The sequence below is a fragment of the Tamandua tetradactyla genome, chromosome 7 (assembly GCF_023851605.1).
Source record: "Tamandua tetradactyla isolate mTamTet1 chromosome 7, mTamTet1.pri, whole genome shotgun sequence".
In the NCBI taxonomy this organism is placed as follows: domain Eukaryota; kingdom Metazoa; phylum Chordata; class Mammalia; order Pilosa; family Myrmecophagidae; genus Tamandua; species Tamandua tetradactyla.
Window position 1 is genome coordinate 133,793,232 of NC_135333.1, and position 21,282 is coordinate 133,814,513.

The following is a 21,282-nucleotide window of genomic DNA, read 5'->3' on the forward strand; positions in this document are numbered from 1 at the left end:
CCCTTAGGTTGAAGCATCAAGTGGTCAGCATCAGTTGTTTTGACTCGTAATTGTACCTTAATGTAAATATGTATAAATATTATCCATATAGATGAAGGCTTTAAACGGAGTGTTTTAAACGACTCCCTCTATATGGGAATGTGTATTTATAGATATCATGGGTAAAAAAATAAGTGTCATGGGTGGCCACATTCCAAAGAAATGAACGCATGCACAAAAGCACCAGCCGGAGAAGGCAGAGACCATGAAGGACAAGGGATTAAAAGTGATTCTGGGAAGCACAGATTCCTAAGTAGAAAGCAGCAGAAACGAGAGAGGGAGAGGTGTGATGACACTGACAAGCCCAGGACATAACTGTGTTCTTATGGTGGCAAGGAAAACGAGCATCTTCATTCTTCCTCATATTCGATCACAGACAGTAATATGTAATATATGAGATAAGTGGTTACAATGTCTCTATATTTCCTATGTCATGGACACCACAGAACTGATAGCTTACATTTGTAACACAACCAAATATTAGAGCAAGTGATGAAAAGGCAGAAGGGGGGGCGGGGCAGAAATAAATCTTTAACTTTCACAGCCTTATCTATGTTTGTTTGTTTTTCCCGTGGAGTTTTCTAAGGAAATAAAAGAAATGAAAGGATTAGGGAATATATATATATATATAGAGAGAGAGAGAGAGAGAGAGAGATAAGAACGGCCAGGCGAGATTTCTCATTTTAAAGAAAACTAGTAAAAAAGCAAATTGCTATGTTTCTAAGGCATCTTGAACTTCTTGACAAAAAAAAAATTTTTAGAGCAAACCTGTTATTGAAAAAAATGCTTTGCCCTTTAAATGTATTAGAAACTTTTTTTTTAACTAAGATCTTTAAAGAGGTTACATTAAATGCAACTTTTCTTCTTATTTGGTTTATTTTTCCTTTTAGTGAAATCACAGTCTTAGCAAGCTACATTTTTGTTATCTTTTTTAAAAAAAGAATGCTAGGGTATAGTTACAGATAGCACTGATTTTTCATAAGAAAACAAAAAAGCACAGAAAAAATTAACTAATTGCCCTGAATTCTTTTCTGGGGCCATGTGATATAGTGGAAAGAGTGAAAGATATGGGACCATACCACCTGGGTGGAAATTGCAGCTTCTTTAAACACTGACCTTATGATGTTTTGAGTCATTTACTGTCTTTAATATTCTCTTTCTTCTTGCCTGAATCTGAACAGCACTACTTTCTTCAGATGGTCCTTGTAAGGGTTAAATCAGAAAGTCCACATTAAATTGTTTTGTAAGCTATATATGGTTGTGCTATTAGCGTACAGTCAGTATAAAATGGAGAATCGTGTTATCTCATTCGTAATTGTGACTACAGGAGGCTTGGCTGTACGAATGTGATCATGAAATCAAATTCAGAAAGACATTTCTGGATTATTCTAAATAAATATCTATAGTTGTTAAAATAACAGGGATAGTGATTCCCTAATGATCCATTTTAGAGAAGTTGAGCTGAGTTAGGTAGTTCGGAAGTTGTCTGAAGCTCCATTTGAATTTGAGGTGGACTAGATTTTGGAGATAAGCCTAATGAAGTATTTGGTTGACCGAAGAAGGAATGGTGACATTGTAATTTACAGAGTTGAGGGAAAGGGCATTCATCCAGAGAAAACCTTGAGGGAAAGTCTAGGAAGAAGATATCCTTGGAAAGAGTAGGGTGTTAGGAGCACTCTGGAACTGTGAGAACGTTGAGAAAAGATAACTCACTTCTATGACTGTTTACAAAGTTTAAAGATATAAGCTAATGTTCGGGAATAGTTAACATTTCTCGGATTGAGTATTAAACTTCCTCCAAGGAAAACAACTCAACTGCTAAAGCCAGCCCTAAACTAGTGCCAAGAAAGTACTGCTAAATTAGGGTACTAGGAGAGATATGACTCAGTTAAGTATCATGGAGCTCTCAACCCATAAACTATCTCTTTGTAGTCCTTGAGAACATGGGAGATTACAAATAAATTTGCTGACTCTTCCCTTAAGGAAAGGAAATGCCTAAAATCTAGATTCAGCTTTTCAAATTCAGTTTCCATGTGTAACTATTATAGCTGCTGGGAAATTCTGGCTACTCAATCATTTTTATACATTTTAGTTTACAGCCTAGACAGATGTTTTTAGGTCTCAAGAAATTTTCTCAGTATTGACTTTAAATCTCTAGTCAAAATGAAAGGAATTAGAACTGTTTTTAAAATTATGTTATCTGTATCATAGGCACGTGGGCATGCACACAAGAAAATGTGTACGTATTATATACAAAATTGTGCATATACAGTTTAGTCCAAATGCAATTTAACAGAACTGCTATCTGAATAATGGGTCAAATGTTAAGACCCATTTAAACATGTGTCTTAAATGGGCATTGAAGTATGTTGCCAACACGTTTGGATTATTAATTATTGCTGATCTCCAATACTACCTAACTTCATTTTCATTATCTCAGAGATGTCTACTTTCCATTTAATACTGAACATTAGTATTTCTATCTTAGCTCAAGTTTGCACTTAGGACTGAGAAGCTAGACATATGTGTTTCAAACCAGCATAGTGCTTCAAATATTTATCCATTTTCCTTTGGTGCTGCTAACCATGTGTATATGCAGTGGCCTATCTTGGTGAATGGTTATATACAGAGAAAAAGAAATAAGTAAAGAGAATAAATAAATAAATGTGAACCTCTTAAAAAACATATAGTGTTTCTTTTCCAAAACCCGTAGGATAAGAAAACAGGACCGAAACAGATTGACTCTCTTTCTATGAAGTGACAATAATCTTACAATTTTCATTTCGCTTCTTTGCCTAAGGGTGATTTTTTTTTTACCAAAATATCTCAGCGAATCATAAAAATTGAGATGAAAAATCAACTCATGAAGGGGGTGCGAGGGTAGTTCAGTGGTAGAATGCTCGCCTGCCATGCAGGAGACCCGGGTTCAATTTCCGGTCCGTGCACTTGCCAAAAAACAAACAACCAAAACAACAAAAAACAAAACAAATCAAATTCATCAAATGGGCTGCAGTAACGGGATACTAACATGGAAAGATAATGAAATGTGAGCCCGCCATACAGCATACCGCCCCCAAAAAAAATCAACTCATGAGAACATATATTCCTTTACCCCACCTGTGTGTGACTGTTTACTTCAAAATGCTTTACATTCCCCTTCGGCAGAGCCATCTCCTATAAAATAAAAATGCCCATTGCACTGCTCTAACTTAGCATGCCAAAGTATTACTTTAAAACTAAGTATGGCTTTGATAATGCTACCCCCATAACTACATCCTCTGCTTTTGTTTTCTGATTTTTTTAAAGCATAATTGTCATCTTTAACTCTCCAAAGTGAAGACAAAGAGTATTTCTTTCCTGTCTAAATAGCTTAATGATAGGAAAGAAATGATGTTTTTCCTCCGTGTTTAGCCTTTAAATTTCTTGCATTTTTTTCTTTTATGAACTTGTCTCCACTTTCTCATTCTCGCTTTTATAGGCAGCCATCTCTTTTTCTTTCCTACAATTCTTCTTTTTCTCTATACTTTGATGATCAGGACTTTATACACTTAAGATTACTCTGTAGAAAAAAATTAATCTAAAATTGTGCTTTGTATTCTAATATCTATTTCCTCATTTATCTCCCCAGTCAGACTCTGGGCTCCTTAATCCTGAAAACCAGGCAACGTTTCTTATTCATTTTGCATACCCAATCCCTGCCTGACATATAGTTCATCAAATATTAATTAGTATTTGATAAATCAATGAATGACGTCATGAAGTCAGATTCAGAAGGATGGATTTTGAAACTAATCAGGACACTGTGATTATTTTAAAGTATTCCCCATTGATTTTTCTCCTTTTCCCCCAAAGTATTTGAAAGGCATCAAAGGTAAAGCAGAGACTGCAAAGGATTAGCCCTGAAATCTGCCCTCCTGAGGGCTGCTGCGACTTGTTGCCATCTACATATGGGATGATGTTAAAGAACACTAACTCGAGCTAATTATGGCTGTTCTCATCCTTAAACAGACAAAATGAGGCCAACAGCAATGGGGTTACTTTGATATAATCAATAAATACTTTTGGAATGATGCTTACTTTTGCCTTTTGTGTTAAAGTCTCAGGGTAAAGCCAAAGAAGAATAGAAAGAAAAAGCATACCTTTCCTTCCCCACAATACCGATCAGAAATTCCAGAGATTTTGTCAAGCTGCCCCTTTGATTTATCACTTCTTATGAGACTTTGTACTCTATAAGGGCCAGATGTTACTGTCAAATTGTCCATGGCGACCTATGCACACACACATTCCACAGCCATCTCTAAGTGCACACGGGAGGCGGAAGAAATGGAAGTTATCACCTAACCCAGGCTTTTACTAAGCCAGAGGGAAGTTGCTATGAGTTCCTCATGGTTGATGGCTTCTCATTTTTACCAGGGTTTCCCACCACTAGAGGGCAGGCTCATTCTCAACTGAGGAAGCCACAGAAGCAGGAAGACTTCCAGCCTGGGAAAAGTGGTACATGCCATAGGGGTGCTTTTTGTATCGCTATAGCTGCATCTCTTCCTCACATTCTCATCCAATATTTTATCTGAAGTAAAGTCTTCAAACTTCACACACACTGGATTCATATCAAATTGCCAAAATGCATTCCTTAGATAAATCAAATAATTATTCGTCATCTGGTGTGACAGAATGCCCAGAACTCAGCTCCCCCATAAGGGTCAATCACTGAGAGTTGACCATTATTTTTAATTTCATTAGGAATTAGAGTTACATTCTATAGTTTCCCTGGATAGCCACAGAAAATTATTATTAACAAATGATTCCAGCCATCCAGGTTTAATGAAGAGGCAGAGTTGGGCTTGGAGTGGGTATGAGAAGTGAATCAGCAGGTCACAAGGTGCCCAAAATGGTCTGGAAGAATAAGTGATAAAACTGGAAACATCGCACCTATTATGTGCAAGCCTGCCTTTTCACCATGGAGTTGAGAAGTCTTTGCAAAATAACTGTAAGGGCCAGGACCCAGGGTGGAGAATAATCAATTGAGTGAAGGGAAATTTTGCATAGATCTAGGTGAATATCTGTTGGCTACTACAGCCTAAGGACACATCATAAAAACTGTCTAACCGACTGAGAGAACAGTCACCTTAACTTGATTCTTTTAACTTAAATCATATGAAATTTCTGATTTTTGCCCTACTGAAATGGAAGTTTGTATTGTTCAACCTATTAATATAACTCATGCTGGATGAACACTCTGGAGACATCCCCTGGTGATCCAGCTCTGAAGGGAGATTTGCATCTAGAGAGCAGAGGCTTTTACTTGACCTTCTCTTGAGCTCTGGTATTCCATTGAGGGGCCTCAGGGGGGCTCCTGGGTGACATGGGGGGAAGTTGAGGAAGAGGCCATGGGAACAGATCTCAGACCCATTCATTGTCCATTTTACCAGCTTCCTAATATAGGGTTCCACATACGATGACATGATTTGTAAAAGGAGAAGAGAAGGTTTCTGTGCTTTTTTTAAAAAAAAAATCTCAAAACTCCCAGAACATGAAGTTCATGTTTTAAAAGTGACCCAGATATAAATGTTGACATTCAGAAGTATTGAAGTTTTGTATACTGTAAATCCAGATGGCCATGAACAAGTCTGTTCATGACATCATTTCACGAAAGGCAGGAAAGCGTTCTCATTCTTGACAATGATAATCCTCACCCAGTCGGGTTAATATCATATTCACAGAAAACATATTCAGAACAGTGCTGTGAGATTTAGAGGACGAAAAAGCCTATTTTTCAGCACATACGTGGAAGAGAATCTTGCTGAATGGCTATATACAGAGAGAAAGGTCATCTTTTGGACCTTTAAATTGCTTGGGACAAAGGATATTGTTCAAACCACAAGTCAAAAAAAGAAGAACTTCCATCAGTATGTACATCACACGACACAAAGTTTTCTCTCGTCTCGATGGTTCTTGGTCATGTTTGAGTTTTTACGTTGAGATTGGACAGTTACTTGTCCAGAATCTGATCTGTGTCTGCTTATTCAGCTGGTTTGACATGTTTTAATAAAAATAACCAATTAGTTCAGTTGAGAGCAGTTGAGGTAATTAAGCAATATAGGTTGGTTTATTTATTTATTTTGTGTTTTGAAATTTTGTTGGGTTGGTAGGGAGAGATTCATCAGTCTGTTCAGGGAGAACGTGATGCTGGTTGTGCTTGTGTAAATACAAGCAGAATCGTAATCCCTGCTATTTCATTGAGCTGATCTAGGCACAAAGGACTTTTTTGGAAGTTAATAAACAAGTTTCTCTTTTGCAAATATTTTTCATATCATTGAAATTTTAAAATAATTGAGTTATTCACTACGAAAATGAAAGGCCAGTAAAATGTAACTCTCCTTCAGAAATGATAATGGGTTTGTGTTTTTGGTTTTTGTTTTACTTTTCAGTAAATGGTGAGGGGGTCTGTCTTTATTGCAAAGAGAATGAAAACAATCTACATGAAAGTAAGATTGTCCTAGGGAAAAAAAGCACCTATTGATTGAACAATGGCCATATAATTTTAAAAACAAAGTGGCCTACTACTGACTGACAAAAAAAGCAAAGGAAAATTAGATTAAAAATCTGCTGCTAACTGTTCCAAGAAATGATCATGAAGATGAATATGCAACTATGTGATAATATTGTGAATTACTGATTATATATGTAGAACAGAATGATCAAAATAGGAGTGTTTGCATTTATTTGATGGTTTTTTTTTGGTATTTAAAAAAATTAAATTAAATTAAAAATTAAAAAAAAAAACTGCTTTCATAAAGCTCAAAGACCTGTCTGCACAGAGATCCATAAGAAGAGCTGTTTTCTTTCAAAGGACAATTTAGGACACAGTGTAATGATCTTCCTTAGTTTACTCTACATTGTACCTTGTTTTTAAAAATTAAATTGACAAGCCCAATTCAAGCCTCTTTTCCTTTAACGTTTAGATTAGTACTAAAATGAATTGCAAATGTCTAGGACTTTGTTCGGAGGGTTTTCTTTCTATGCCTACTATGAGGGGTGGCTTAGCTATCTAAGTGTCAGTTTTAAAGTACTCAGACTCTTTGGAATCGCAGGTTGGAATTTCAGGAGGACTGGGGAATCCCATAATTATTCTGAAGTAGATAGATAGAGTAGCAGGCTATTTCCTACACAAATACCCTGTGGCCATTAAGAATTGCATAACCTCTTTCCTTCCATTTGGAGAAATGCTTTTTTTTGCTGAATGATTTCAGAAACCCCAAAATAGGCCCTTGCCTTTTCAGGTTTTCAGTTTTTCTTTTGCCATTCCTTAGAATGCTATTTCCTAAGCTATTTACATTAGTTTTCACAATAATATTTATTCGCTTAAGCATAGTATTTTCAGTTTGACTGAGTATGTCCAGTATAAGGGCTTAACCTGGAGAGAACTGCACATTGAAATCTGTGTGTTTAGAGCCAGCCCTTCTTCATCTTTACGTGAAATGTCAACTGGTGAGGTCCATTAGTTCCTTATCTTTTTATTTTAACATTATATTCATCCAAAGCATTTCTTCAAAGCCCGTTGTTGCTGTTACTCTTTTGTTCTGGAAGAAAGCTCCATCTCCCCCATTGACCCATTGCACTTAATAAGTTTAAATGCAACAGGGGACTGAGAAGATGTTCATGATGAATGTTTTGGAAGGTGTAACCACTTCTTAACATAACAGACTCAGAGTCTCCGTGCATTGAGAGGTTTGCATGCCAAATCTACACGAGGGCCTAAACTGTAGAAACTCACTCTGTCCCCAGACTTACTAGAAACAGAATCATCAGAATTTTCTGAATAAGCAACTTGGGAAGCTTTGCTGTCCATTGGATAGAGCGGTCGTTATGAAACCCACGCCTTTGAAAAGGACTCACCCAGACCCTCCACAGTTAACAATGAAGAAAGAAACTCCAAGAAGGGCAGGGCAGCTGGACCTTCCTTGTGGGTGGGACTCTTGTCCCCTGAGACTCATTTCTCATCAATAACTGCAAGAATCAGAACTGGGCCTGCTGGAGAAGCCACAGCAATAGGGAGTCAAAAGAGAAAGGTGCATCTGGAGATGGAAACCAAGGCAGGAAGGATTACAGCTTCTGTTCTCAGATTTGATTTTTTTTTTTTTAAGAAGAAAGTAGGTTTCCTCCCAGGATTATACAGGCAATGAAGAGAATTAGAAGAATCGGATGGTTTTACCTTTAGAAAAATGCCTTTGGAGAGCTTATTTAAATTCCCTGTGATTTAGTTTCTCTCTGAGGAATGGAAATAATAAGGCCTGTGCCCCCCCGCCAAACACAAACAAGCAGATGTTAAAATAAATGTAAAGGAGTTAAGCTTCTATATGGGAAATGCAAGCACAAGATATTACTTCTTTATCAAGGTGCATAAAAATATACAGTTGACCACACTCAAGATCAAGGTGCATAGTTGATTAGTCCTTCTTATGAAAAATATAGTGGCCAATCATAGTTTCAATGATAAGAACTCTAAGGAGGTTTGTAGGTAGCAATGCTTAGTTCTTAAGCTCGGAGATGCCTCAAGGGGGATAAGTGAGTTGCAGTTTCTTTGGTGTCCAAAAAAGATTTGCAGACAGCAGTTTTGTTTTGTTTTGTTTTTCCTTTCCTTTTTTATGAATGGCAGTAGTATTATGCTTCAATCTGCATTTTCTACCAAAGCCATTCATAAAAATAAAAACAAAACAAAATAACAACAACAAAAACTTTTTTTGGCACAGTCTGGAGCCATTGGGTGCCAGAGGCGGGGAAAATATCCTGGCACCTCAGTCCCAACCAGCACTGAAAGTATTCAAGGGTCTGTTTGTTTGGTGGTCTGAAAAGTATGAAGTGCTATGTGGAAGGGCGGCTGGTGGAAGTTCTGTGACAGACCAGGCTGAGAGCCAGGGCTGGCAGCGTTTCAGACATTGTCTTTCCCTCATTGAAGTGTCAGGACCTAATTCATGGAAAATTGGGTGAGCTGGCAGCCTTTTCAGAGCATTTCATTGAGCTGCAGTGTGCAGGAGTCACATGAAAGCAAGATCCTCGGCCAAAAAAGGAGGGGGATTTCTGAGTAGTAGGAACCAGTCAGCCTGCAAGAATGTTTGTGGATTTGAAACAGTTTGGGAGTAAACATGGGTACAGGTGTAATCGGCAGGAAGAAAGAGGTGGAAGCAATGTGGTCTGTTCTTACAGATGGCTCTTTTGAAAGGAATTCTCTCTCAGCACACACTTCTGAGTCCTAAGCGTCAAGAAATCCTAACAGTACTTGGTTCAGTTCCACCTGGAGAAACATCATCTCAAAACATGCCCTTTTATGACATCAGCTCCACTGTGATTTAAAGTCTAAAGAAAGAATGGTGGTTTTTTTTCATCATTTCTTTTATTGTTATGTTGTCCATCTAAGAAAAAGCTCTGATGATTTGTATATAACTTTAATATACCAGCAATAAAATACCATGCCATCCTGGAAATTCTAAGAGAATGAAAATGAATAAAAGCTCAAATCCTCCATGGTACAGTGAATTTACCCTAACCTCTTTTATTTGGTAGAACTGTAGCAGTTTCATATCTTTCATTTGTACACTGAAAGCATATCACTATCAATATCAGGGTGACACGGTTGTACTCACAGGTCTTAGTAATGTACAGATAGAATAAGTAAGGCTTATATTCACTCATGAAAGTACTGGAAGTAATCCATCAAATAGCTTGGATTTCAAATCCACCTTGTACAATACCAAGGAAAAACTTATTTTTTTCTAATACTGTAAATAACTGGAAAATTAATTCAGACTGGGTAAAAAGAAAAAGTTTTTCTTAGATGTTTTGCTCAAAAGCAGAGAGTTTCTCTACACACACAATTAAATAAATACAAACACACACAACGAAATATTCTGTAAATAATGCCATGAAGAAAATAAAATAGACCCACAGAATGAGAGGAAATATTTGCAAATCATATATCTGATAAGCGTTTTGCATCCAGAATATATATAGACCTCTTACAATTCAATAACAAAGAGACAGCCCAATATTTTTTAATGGTCAAAGTCTAGACATTTCTCCACAGAAGATACACAAATGGCCAATGAGCATATGAAAAGATGCTCAACATTATTAGTCATTAGGGAAATGCAAACTGAAACCACAATGACATACCACCTCATACTCGAAAGAGAGACAGTAACAAGCAACCTGAATGTGGAGAAACTGGAACCCTCCTACACTGCTGACGGAAATGTAAAATGGTACAGATGCTTTGGGAAACAACCTGGCAGGTCCTCAAAAAGTTAAATATCCAGTTATCCCCTATATAACCCAACAATTCCACTCTTAGGTGTATACCCAATAGAAACGAAAAATGTATGTCTACACTAAAACTTGCATATGAATATTCATAGCAGCATTATTCATAATGGCCAAAAAAGGGAAACAGTCCAAATGTCCATCAACGGATGAATGTATAAATAAAATGACACATTCATATAATGGCATATCATTTGGCAATAAAAAGGAATAAAGTACTGATACATGCTACACTATGAATGAAGCTTGCAAACAATATGCTAAGCTTATTGCATGATTCCATTTACATGAAGTGGTCAGGCTGGGCAGGAGGCAAAGGGAAAAGAGAGAGAATGGGGATTGATGGCTAATGGGTAGGAGATTTTTCTAAATCACTTTGAACCATACCCTTTAAATGAGCAAATTGTATGGTATATGAGTTATAACCCAATAAAACTGTGTAACATATTAACAAATTAGGTACCTTTACTCCTCGTGCTTTGTGAAATGCAGACTAAAAATAAAGTGAATTGAGTAGCAAGTTTAATTTGGTATATGCCAGACTTTAATAGAGAATTGTTTTAATTGAGAAAACCTGCATTGTTGCATCTCTAACAAATAAAGATCATTATAAACATCCTTTAGCTTGGATGAACCATATGAACTTCAAAATGTTCTTCTTTACTTTGCAGAAAAATGTGTACATTTAAAATATGTATGTTTTTTTTCCATTACATATGTTTCTTTTTAAAATATAACATTTCTTTTTTCTTTTTTTTCCTTTCCTAGCCACAACAAGTGGTTCAGAAGAATCCTACTCAGGTAAGAGATGGTCATTCCAATTCTTTTTTCCCTAATTAATGTAGAAAGTAACATAAAACTATACTGGAAAAAAGTCCCCGAACTAAATCTTCACTTAGCATTTTTCTAGTTTTGAATATGTCAGCATTGCAGTATTCGTGACAACTTGTTGTATCTTTCAGTCAAAATCAGGAATATATGGCCAGAGATTGCATAATTAAAACCCCTAAAAGTTCAAGGTCTTAAGAGTACAAAGCAAATATAAATGTTTTAAAAGTAAAACTATTTCAAAACAGTAATACTTAATCTCATCATGGTTTTTTTTTTGCCAATTTTTAAATATCAAATTTCCTCCTTTCCACCTGACTATCCATATCCCAGTGACTTGATATAGCCCTTATTTAGCTGCAGAATAGCTTGCAATTCTTGACTGGAAACATCTGTTCACTGAATTATTCCATAACAGTTGTCGATCCCAAAGCACCCCAAAAATGTGTGGGAAGCTAGAAAATTTATTTATTTCACCAGTTTTGCAGGCTGATGAACTCTCAGGTCTTGTATTTTGAATGGCTAAATCTCTGAAAAAGCCTTTGGCATCATCAAAATGAGGAGCCAGCTTTACTTCTCTTGCTCCATCTGCCTGGAGTGCCTTGCCCTACCTACAATCTGTACTTAGAAATATAAAAATCATATTTATTGAGAAAAATATATCTTAAAGAAAAGACTACTGAAGAATAAATTAATCATAATTTCCAAGTATGAGAACTGTGATTAAAATATAACAGTGTCCTGCTGTTCTCCCCTTCTGGCCTTAAAAAGACACTCAGGATGGGGTGCGAGGGTAGTTCAGTGGTAGAATTCTCACCTGTCATGCAGGAGACCTGGGTTCAATTCCTAGACCATGCACTTCCCAAAAACAAACAAAAATTCAGTAAATGGTGCTGCAGTAATGGATACTCACATGGAAGATAATGAAATGTGACCCCACCATACAGCATACAAAAAAAAAAAAAAAAGACACAGGAGATCTAGATGGAATCCTCTAGAACCTGCTAAAATGAGTTATTAAGCAGTGTCATGAGTTATCAAGTTCCTTGGAGATCTCTTTCATATTGAAAGTTTTTTTTTTACAACTTAAAATATCCATGGATATCTTTTAATCTAGAGTCTTTAAAAATGTACCTTATATCCCTTTCTCTTAGGACAACTGTGCCTTGCCTGGGAAAGACCTTTTTGGCAGATTTATGTTTCTACTATACTTTTAAAATGCTGCTCAGGAGAGAATTGAAGTTCTTGATACATGTTATAATCTAGGAAAAATGTCTTCAAATAATTATGGTTGTATTTTAAGTGGAATAAAAGCAGAGCTACCACTAAAAATTCATTTTCATTGCTGCCCCATGCCTAAAGCCCAGGGACAGACAGGGGAGGGCACAAAAAATAAATACACAGAGTTTGTAAGCAAAATTATACAAATATATATCAACAAAAGCTTTACGTTTTAAGTAAGAGATCCCAAATATATTTAGCCTCTTATCCTTCATCAGTAAGTTAAAATCAAATAAAAGCGAATTTGTAATTCTGGGCATCAGGGTCTAAGGAAACTGCAGTGGTCACTGTAACATCGTAGGGTGTGAATTGTAGATTAACAGTCCCATGTAGCCTAGTAATATCATTTATTCAGTCCCTGTTCTTCGTGTTGTAGAGAAGATGAGTGGAACAAAAACACTGGCACTGCATCTGAGAAATGTGTAATCTAGTTCAGAGTTTCTCAACCTTAGTTGCGTATTAGAAGCCCCTGTAGAAATACACAGAAACACACACACACTCATACATGAGCAGATCCACCCACTGGTGTGGTGGTGCCAACTCTTGTGAGCCAGTTGTGAGCATATCTTCCCAATTCTGTGTTCAGTGATGAGAAGTAGGTAACTTGGAAGTGGTCCCGAATGGGAGTATTTACACATGGAAATTGGCAAATGCTACAAATTAGGGCTCCCCACCCCCCACTCAAAGCAAGTTGTTAAACATTTACCTACACGTCACGACTGGCCCCATCCTTCGGAGATTCTGATTATCTGGTCTGGGGTGTTGGCCCAAACATTAGTTGTTGCTTTTTGATTGTTTGTTTGTTTAAAGTCTCTAAGTGTTTCTAACATGCAGTCAGAGATGAGCGTACTCAGTACAGACATGAGAAGACATTTGAACATTTGCTGAGCAAATTAAATGTCAGTGTATGTGGCACATAAGGGATACTGATGAATGAGTGGACTGCCGTGTGGTTACTAAGGGAATGGTTCTGGGAAAACTTCTGATTTTGTTGCTGTTTAGTTGCCGAAAGAAAAATGGAGACATAAAATTAAGGGAAAGAAAGGAAGACGTTACAGACGGGATGAGTGGCATATGCAAAAGTATAAGATAGTAACAGTTCTCATCTTAGATGGAGACTATTTAATTTGCTGGGACAGATTGCAAATTAGCAATACTACACCAGGAATTGATATAAGTGAAATTCTAGGCATAAATTTTTTCCCAAGAGAATCAGAACTATCATAGAAGCAGTGAGTGGGATGGGTTTATCTGGCTGTTTTACAGTGCCTGCTCCAGATTTGTCCTTTAAAGGAGAGGAGTTCAGACTCAGAATTAGCAGCAAGAGCATGAGCTCATTGGGCTTCCTAATCTATATTGCCTAAGGATATAGTGATGAATTATATAAACATGGGGACTACGTGGAAGTTCATGGAAGATAATGTAAATTTTGCATTACATTCAGAAGAATCTCTTCCTTTTCCATCTGTTTTTTTCAAAGTACCCTCCCAGATGGCTTTTCCATGAGGCAATCTGGATTAACTCAGGCTCATATGAACCTTTCTTCATCTGCAGTACTTCCAGGGGTAGTAGCATTCAGAGCCTGTTTTGAGGTGGTGATGATTTTAGCACAATTACATATTTTATATCTAAAGAAAAGGGCGCAGAGAGAGAGACCCGGTTTTGCATTCTGGCCTCATTGCTGGGCTAACTAATCTCTTTGTGGCCCTATTTATCCATTTATGAAATGGGATAAGAGCAGTGCCTTTTCTCTTACCCCCAAGAATATCATGAGATTCATAATCATATAAATTCCAGGGGGTTATTAATTGTTTTGTTCTGTCTTATTTGGGGCTGCTAAGTTTTTGTTTTTAGAGACTTATTATCTCAAAATTCTAGAATTCTAATTAGTTCAAAACTACTCCCATTTTGACTTCAAATATTTTCATTGTCTGTTTTCAAAATAAGGATGTTTTTTAACCAAAGGGGGGGATTTCATAGGAATTGCTACATCCTATCATTAGTAATAAAGCAGCCAGAATCACCTTTTTTTTTGATATTTGTCTCATATACAGGGAATTACAAGGACTCTACTATAAAGTATTCTAATGCCATCAAATTCAAATCCTGAAATCTCGAAGCTTTAAGAATGTCACTTCTTAGAACTGGGACACAAAGCAGGAAAGTCCATTCTTATGAGACACATTCAGAATTAAGATAATCTCAAAATCTTGAGATGAGTTTGCACCTGTGAATCTAAGTATGCGTGTCTAGAGAGGAATAAAAATTTAAGGGAAACCCCACTGTGGCGGTTGTGTTTGGAAAAATCCATTGTGTGCTATCAGCTGCAAATCTTAAGTGTGTCCCATAATCCTAATAGGAAAATTAATATTCTCTTAAAAATCTAAAAGGAAAAGTCTGAAATATTCATGTTAACTGTCTTGTAAATTCCCAAACCAGTGAAAACAAAGCTTCCTAAGGAACTCTACTGCATTTTCCTTCAAAGTGGTAAAGTAAGCAACACAGAGAAATTCACTAATTTCCTAGATTTTTAGCAATTTGAAGCAGTTGAATTCTCAGCTATAAGGATTACATTCGTAACTTTAGTAGAAAATAGCAGTGGGGTTTTTTTTTAATTATTTTTAAAACAAAGTATCAGATTATTGTGGTACGAGGGAACTCTTAATTTGAGGAGAATAAATCTCGGTCCATCTCAGACTAAGAAGAGTTCTCTGGTTTATCAGGTATCTTACTGTTTCTCCTTTTAATTTTCCCCTTTTAAGGTTTTTAAACTGAGATTAGAAGTGACTCCTTGCATATAATTCAGATTTTTTCACACCTCAGCCCTATCCAGAGAGAAAACAGGTTTTTAAAAACCCCTTACTGTTCTCCTTCCTTCAGCCCACTTTTCCTCATCTTTGCAAAGTCCTGGAAAGCTATACCTCTAGCAACAGGGACAGGTATAAACCTGCTGCTTTTCAGCTTCGTAATGAGAGAATTGGAAAGTTTTCCGTTTCTAAAAGACTGGAAACGAAGTTTTCTATTTCGAAATAGAGTTTTTACCTGCAAGTAACATCTTCTGTGGCTGATGTGTACCGTGGCAAAGGAATCTCAGTAAGCCTTGGTTATCATGGGATTTTTCCCCTCTTTGAAAAAAAAAAAACACAGTTGAATGTTTTTACAGAGACTTCAAGGGCAGTTGTAAGGATGTTTATATTTCAGACAACCTAAACATTGTTTGGAGCAAAATGAGAGATTTCATTTTGGGACAAGCAAGTTGATGAATTGCAGTCAGCATCTTGTTCTCAAAGAAGGCATTTTTACTGAGGGCTTTTAGTCTAGATATACAAAGGAAGGAAGAGAAAGAGAGGGGAGTATGCTCATTCTAAAATTCGTCTTTTGCATGGTACCTAGGCCAATGGGGTAAACAGGGCATAATAAATCAGACTTGGAAGTAGTCACTCAACTACTCACTCGGGGAGCATAGTAATTTATGCCACCTAAGTCATAAAGAATACTGATTGATTTATTTTCCTACTTAGGCTCCTTCAAGCTGGTAAAACATTTTGTGGGCCAGTAAATGTTTGCTACCAACTGGCAAAATATTAAAAAGCATATCAAAGTGGCACTGTTTTGTTATATAGGAAATATTTTTTAATTTAACCCCTGACCCAGTCTGGCATTGCAAAGGTCAAGGGAAAAGGAGAGAGCAAAGTAGAAACCAATGTTTAACCCTTTCAGTAAAGTAGCCCAAATATATAACAGCCCAGGAATATAATCAAAGAAGAGGAACTGAAAGAGTATGGGGGAAAGGATAAATTTGGAGGGAGCAAAACGTATATCAATCTGGTTATTAACTGCTAACAGATGGACTAATTAGTTTAGCTAACAGTTGTAACAAAGGACTTGACATATTGCCATAAGAGTTTTTAAAAATATTTTTGTTTATAACTTTGTAGGGAAGTCTTGGAGTAGGCTAAAAATGAAATGGCAATATGTGTGTTTTTCCTGTTCATACCTCAGAATGCTTTTCCTCTCCATTTTAATGAGAACTGGATTAAAACCAATTACCTACCCAATATATAAACTTTCTTCCTACTACCCAAACTTGCTGACATGAATTAATATGGAGCAAATAGTAACTGGTCTTAAAATCTGGCCCTCTTAAGAAAATTCTTAATGTTTGAATAGAAATATGTTGCTTTGTCTAAGACACTGAACATTAAAGAAATGTTTGCTGGACACTAGCCTGGCTGTTGAATAATTATTTGTTCACCTCAGTATCGCTATCAGTATTTTCATCATCTTATTCAAAAGTCATATCTCAGGATAATGAAAAACATTTAGTACAATAGTGATTAAAATCCATAAATGTTCTGTTCCCTGGCAACTACTGCAACAGTTTTGCAAACTTCTGTACATATAGAGCACAAAGGGTAAAGGTTTGCCCTCTCTGCCACAAGTGATCACATCAGGAATACAACCATTAAGCAACCTTTAGCCTAATTGTATTTCAAACTACTTTGCATAAAAATTAAAACATTCCTCAACAGTTTGGGAAATGTTGAAATAAGTGTCCTTCCTCTGAATGCTTCCTTCATGCGAAGATCCTTTTGCTACTTCTTGAGCTATTTTTTAAATGCAAGCTCTTTCAATCTGCAAACATTTATTATTATTCCAGAGTTTGAACTGGCAAGGGAAATGGATCAAATCCATAATGCTCAGGAATTGTGATTTAGGGGATCCTGCAACTTGCATTGTTAACTTATACATAAAAATGATTTCACTATCTGAAAAACCTGACTTCCCATTTCAAGATTTTTTTAAGTAGCCCTTCATCCCAGGACAGAGATATTTGTAGTTTCCCAGAAAGCAGTATTAACTTTTGTTGCAGTATTTTCAGGGCATGAATGAGACAACAGGAGTGCATTTTAAGATTCTAAGATTCTATGGCAGCATTGTTTAATGAGTTTTACTTTTTTCTTCCTGGAGAATCTGTCCTATTGACTCACAAGAGTAACTATAATTTATAACCAGAGTTCCCCACTATAATCTTAAAGGATTTTTACTCTTTTTCAGTACTTTTCCCATGTGGTCATCACATTTTTTTCTCACACAACCCTGCAGCGTGGAGACATAGGTGTTATTGTCGCTGGCCTGTCCGAGAGGAAATAGGGCACCAGTTATGCAACCTTTTTAGTGCCAGGATTGGCACATGAGGTCTCTGGCATCTGGGCTCAACCTTCTTTATATTAAACACGCCCCCAATAAGACCTTAAAACCAACTTCAGAATTAACTTGATAGTAACACACACAAAGTACTTCTGATGCTTGTCTGTTTTTCTATACATAAAGCTAAAATAAAGAAAAGATGGGGTACAGATGCCACAGAGAATCCAACTTCTTAAGACCCTTTTGGAGAACACTTTTCACTCCTAGCATTTCCACCAAAAATCCTTGCACTTATCAGATTATTTGGTTTATGTATGTTCCATTTAAGATGTTTTTAAAAAAATCTGCTATAAAATTTTCCTAGTTGGAAGAAATAATCACTTTCCATTAAGTTAAACAGCCCCAATCGATTTTAAATTAAAATATCTAACAAAGACATAGAAAAACTCAGCTTTGTGGTCTTGTGGGTCCCTTAGCTGCAGACAGAACTTGAAAAATTGGTTCCTGGTATTGTTGATAAAGAGGAGAGCCCTTATTTCCATTCTGACAGGACGGGCTGGACATATTTGTGCACTTGAAAAACTCTAAAATGTGTTCTTAAGAGTTGAACATATTGGGGTGATAAAAAGAGCATGCCATTAAGCTGTAACTACCCTTTCTAGAGTACCAGGTATTTGTATATTTGTAGGTTTATTGGCAAGATGGCTTAAATTACAAATAAAATTTTAGCCTGCAGCATTATATAATAAAAGAGCTACAGAATTCTTTGCAGTTAAGAAAAAAAGGCGGGAGGAGGTGCTTATTAAAGCAGGCACCAGCTTCTGTGATTTTTGCCCTCTTTGCTTCCATACAAAGAGGGAATCATGGTGACACAAACCCCTGAAGTTTGCAGGGACAGCATTTCCATTTTCCGGTTCCATTTAGACATCCCTGGCCTCCCTTCCACTGCAGACCTGCTGTTTAGTCTGCATCTGAAAATTAAACCCAGAACTTCACCTCCCAGCATTAAAGACTACTCAGCTTTCCTGCAGCACACATCTCGCCAGTGTCTGTGTGGTGAGATGTAAGATTAAACTCTCAAGACATTTTAAAAGTCCACCCAGCGTTAGGGGCTAAGGTGGGATATTGGGTTCTTTTCCTGGTCCTTTTGACTCAGTTAGCTGAAGTGTGCCCTAAGGTATATATGTCACATGCATTGTATTGAACCAAATCAGAAAAACAGTGATATGTGCAGACTATATTTCTGGGTTTTAGTAGATTCTTTTTCAAGCTTAGCCAAAGCAGTGAAGGAGTTACATTTACTACTTTGTTTTCCATGAACAAAAGAAAAACTAAGGCAAAATGGGTACAGTTTTTCTACTAGCCAGAATAAAAATCGAGCCCTCCAACTCTGTTTGCTTGCCCCTTCCCTTTCCTCAGTTTTCTGCCACAAAAACATGCGTTTCACCCCCAGTGTGGTGCAGTCTCAATTGTCTTTGTAAAATAGCTGCGTGAATGGCTGGGAGCTGTTCAGTGTTTAGAGGCCTTCACGGCTGGTGCTCATAAAAATGTCACTTTGTACTTCCACTTTGAAAAGTCCTTTTATCGTGCATTCCTGCAGCCCCATTCCAAAGGGTAAGCCGCCTTAACCAGAGAACTGCTGGTTGGCCCTAATGAGACGCGTGCGACTCTTGGCTACAGCATTTCAATCTCCCTGTTGCTTCAAAGCTGCTTCTGGGGGGGCTAGGCAAGCTCTGAGGTTCTTTGGCCATATGTGGCAAACATGAAACAATTGTAGAAAAATCTTGAACTGTTGTCTGTAATAAGTGGCAGTGTCTTCTAAGTTTACCAAAGAGGATTGAAACTCGGGGTTCCCCACCAACTCCTCTGCTATAAAAATAAAGTTTCTTTGGGGATTTCAGGGCCAGCTGTATTCCCTACTTGTGTCTGTCCTCGCTTTACACTGTGATGTCGGGTCAGACGTGGCACTGAGGGTCATGAGGGAGAGTTTGCCAACTTCATCTTCCCTCCTGGCAAGGAAAGTTTCTCTTCTGTACACCCCACACGCAGCAAAAGCCTAAGTCACTGGGAAAGGCGAAACTGAGATTTGCAGAGGTGAAAAGTGCTGTTATGTCCAGTATCCGTACACTTGGCAGCCATGCCTCCTTTGTAGGGTGGCCAGCCCGGGAGCTCTGCGTTGACTAGACATTGGAGTAAAACTCACATTCTGAGTTACATTACCTCCAAAAGTTAAATGGAGTGAGACTCTCACCCCCTCATATCCTAGCTATGGGTCCAGTGCAAATTGACAAGCTGCCATACCGGTGGGAAAATTCCCAAGTCAGCAGAAAGATACATTAAGAAAACACCTATCCAGGTCACGTTAAGAACTGTCAAGTAAAGGAAGCAATACCAGGGACCATCATTTTCAGCCGAGTTGTGTCTAAGAGATTTGAATAAATCACTTAAATATCAGGAGCTTTGTGAGCGCAGATCAAGCAGAGTTTCTGAGAATGCTTAGAAAAAACCAATCGCATTCCATCTAGTTAGTACAAGGTCTTTGTAAGTTCATGGCCTTCAAACTTGATTTCCTTCCGGATTTGGAATTACTTTGGTTTCCAGATAGTATAGAAAAATTAGGCAGTTACAAAAGGAGAAATCACAGCTCAGCGGAGGAGGGTTTCCAGCTTGACTGGGTTCTATTAATTTGCTAACCATGAGAAGTAGGAATAAAATATACCTGCTGACTTTTATGCTGTGGTCTATTTCAGGGCAGTAACTTAAGTCCACACTTCATGTCAAAATGAGAAGCGAGTCATTTGGGGATGCAAAAGAAGTGTATCTGCCAAACAGCTTAGTGACTTTCAGGAATTTAAATATTAAGTGACGAGACAAGGTCAGAGGGTAGCTGAACCTTGGCTCGTCTCTCTTTCGTCTGTCTGTGACTTTGATCCTGCTACATCCCCCTTTGTGGCCGAGACTCCAGAGAGAATCTCAGGGTCATGGCCTGTTGCCTAAAGAGGTATAAACCTGCTGCTTAAATATGTGAAGACTGCAGTTAGGGTGTTGGGAGTTGCGGGGAGGTAGCTTCATATGACCCACGTTTCCCACATAACCCAAAGCAGACTAAACAAAACCGGTGTGAAATCTCATGACTTGATGCTGCTGTGGTTATATTTTTTAAGCTGTAATCCATTCATTGAGGGGTGTGTGTGTGTGTGTGTGTGTGTGTGTGTGTGTGTGTGTGTGTGTGTGTGTGTTTATTCCCAGGATTTACAGCTTTCTCGGTTTTTTGGGAAAGAAAATGTTTGAAACCTCATGCATAGGGTTTGCAGTGAGCAGTGGCCTGTGATTAAAGACAGGATAGTGTGTGTGTTTGTATGTGTGTGTGTATTCAAGTGAGTGTGTGAGTACCCGTTCATGTGGGTTTTTTCCCTCCCTTCACTGCTTTTACACAAAAGTGTCACACATGGTAGCATTTAGGAGCCCCTTCACAGCTGAAATGTTTCAAACACTAATGAATGGAAGCTTGGTCATATAATGCAGACAGGCTTTAAGGCATGCTTTTCTGAATGGTGTACTGTAGTGACCTGGGAAAGGAAGAGAGGTATAAATTGTGTCAGTTAGCCACCCAGACAAAATGAAGCCATGTGGAAAATCAAATCTATTAAAGTATGAAGACTGTTA

The 21,282-nt window shown here is 37.5% G+C and overlaps 1 long non-coding RNA gene across 1 annotated transcript in view; it reads left to right on the top strand.

The window, feature by feature from the left end:
- Positions 1-21,282, top strand: part of LOC143690163 (uncharacterized) — a 68,445-nt gene that overhangs the window by 44,923 nt on the left and 2,240 nt on the right. The window contains exon 2 of the long non-coding RNA XR_013179016.1: positions 11,125-11,157. This is a non-coding gene — a long non-coding RNA (uncharacterized LOC143690163). The remainder of the gene's footprint in view (positions 1-11,124; positions 11,158-21,282) is intronic.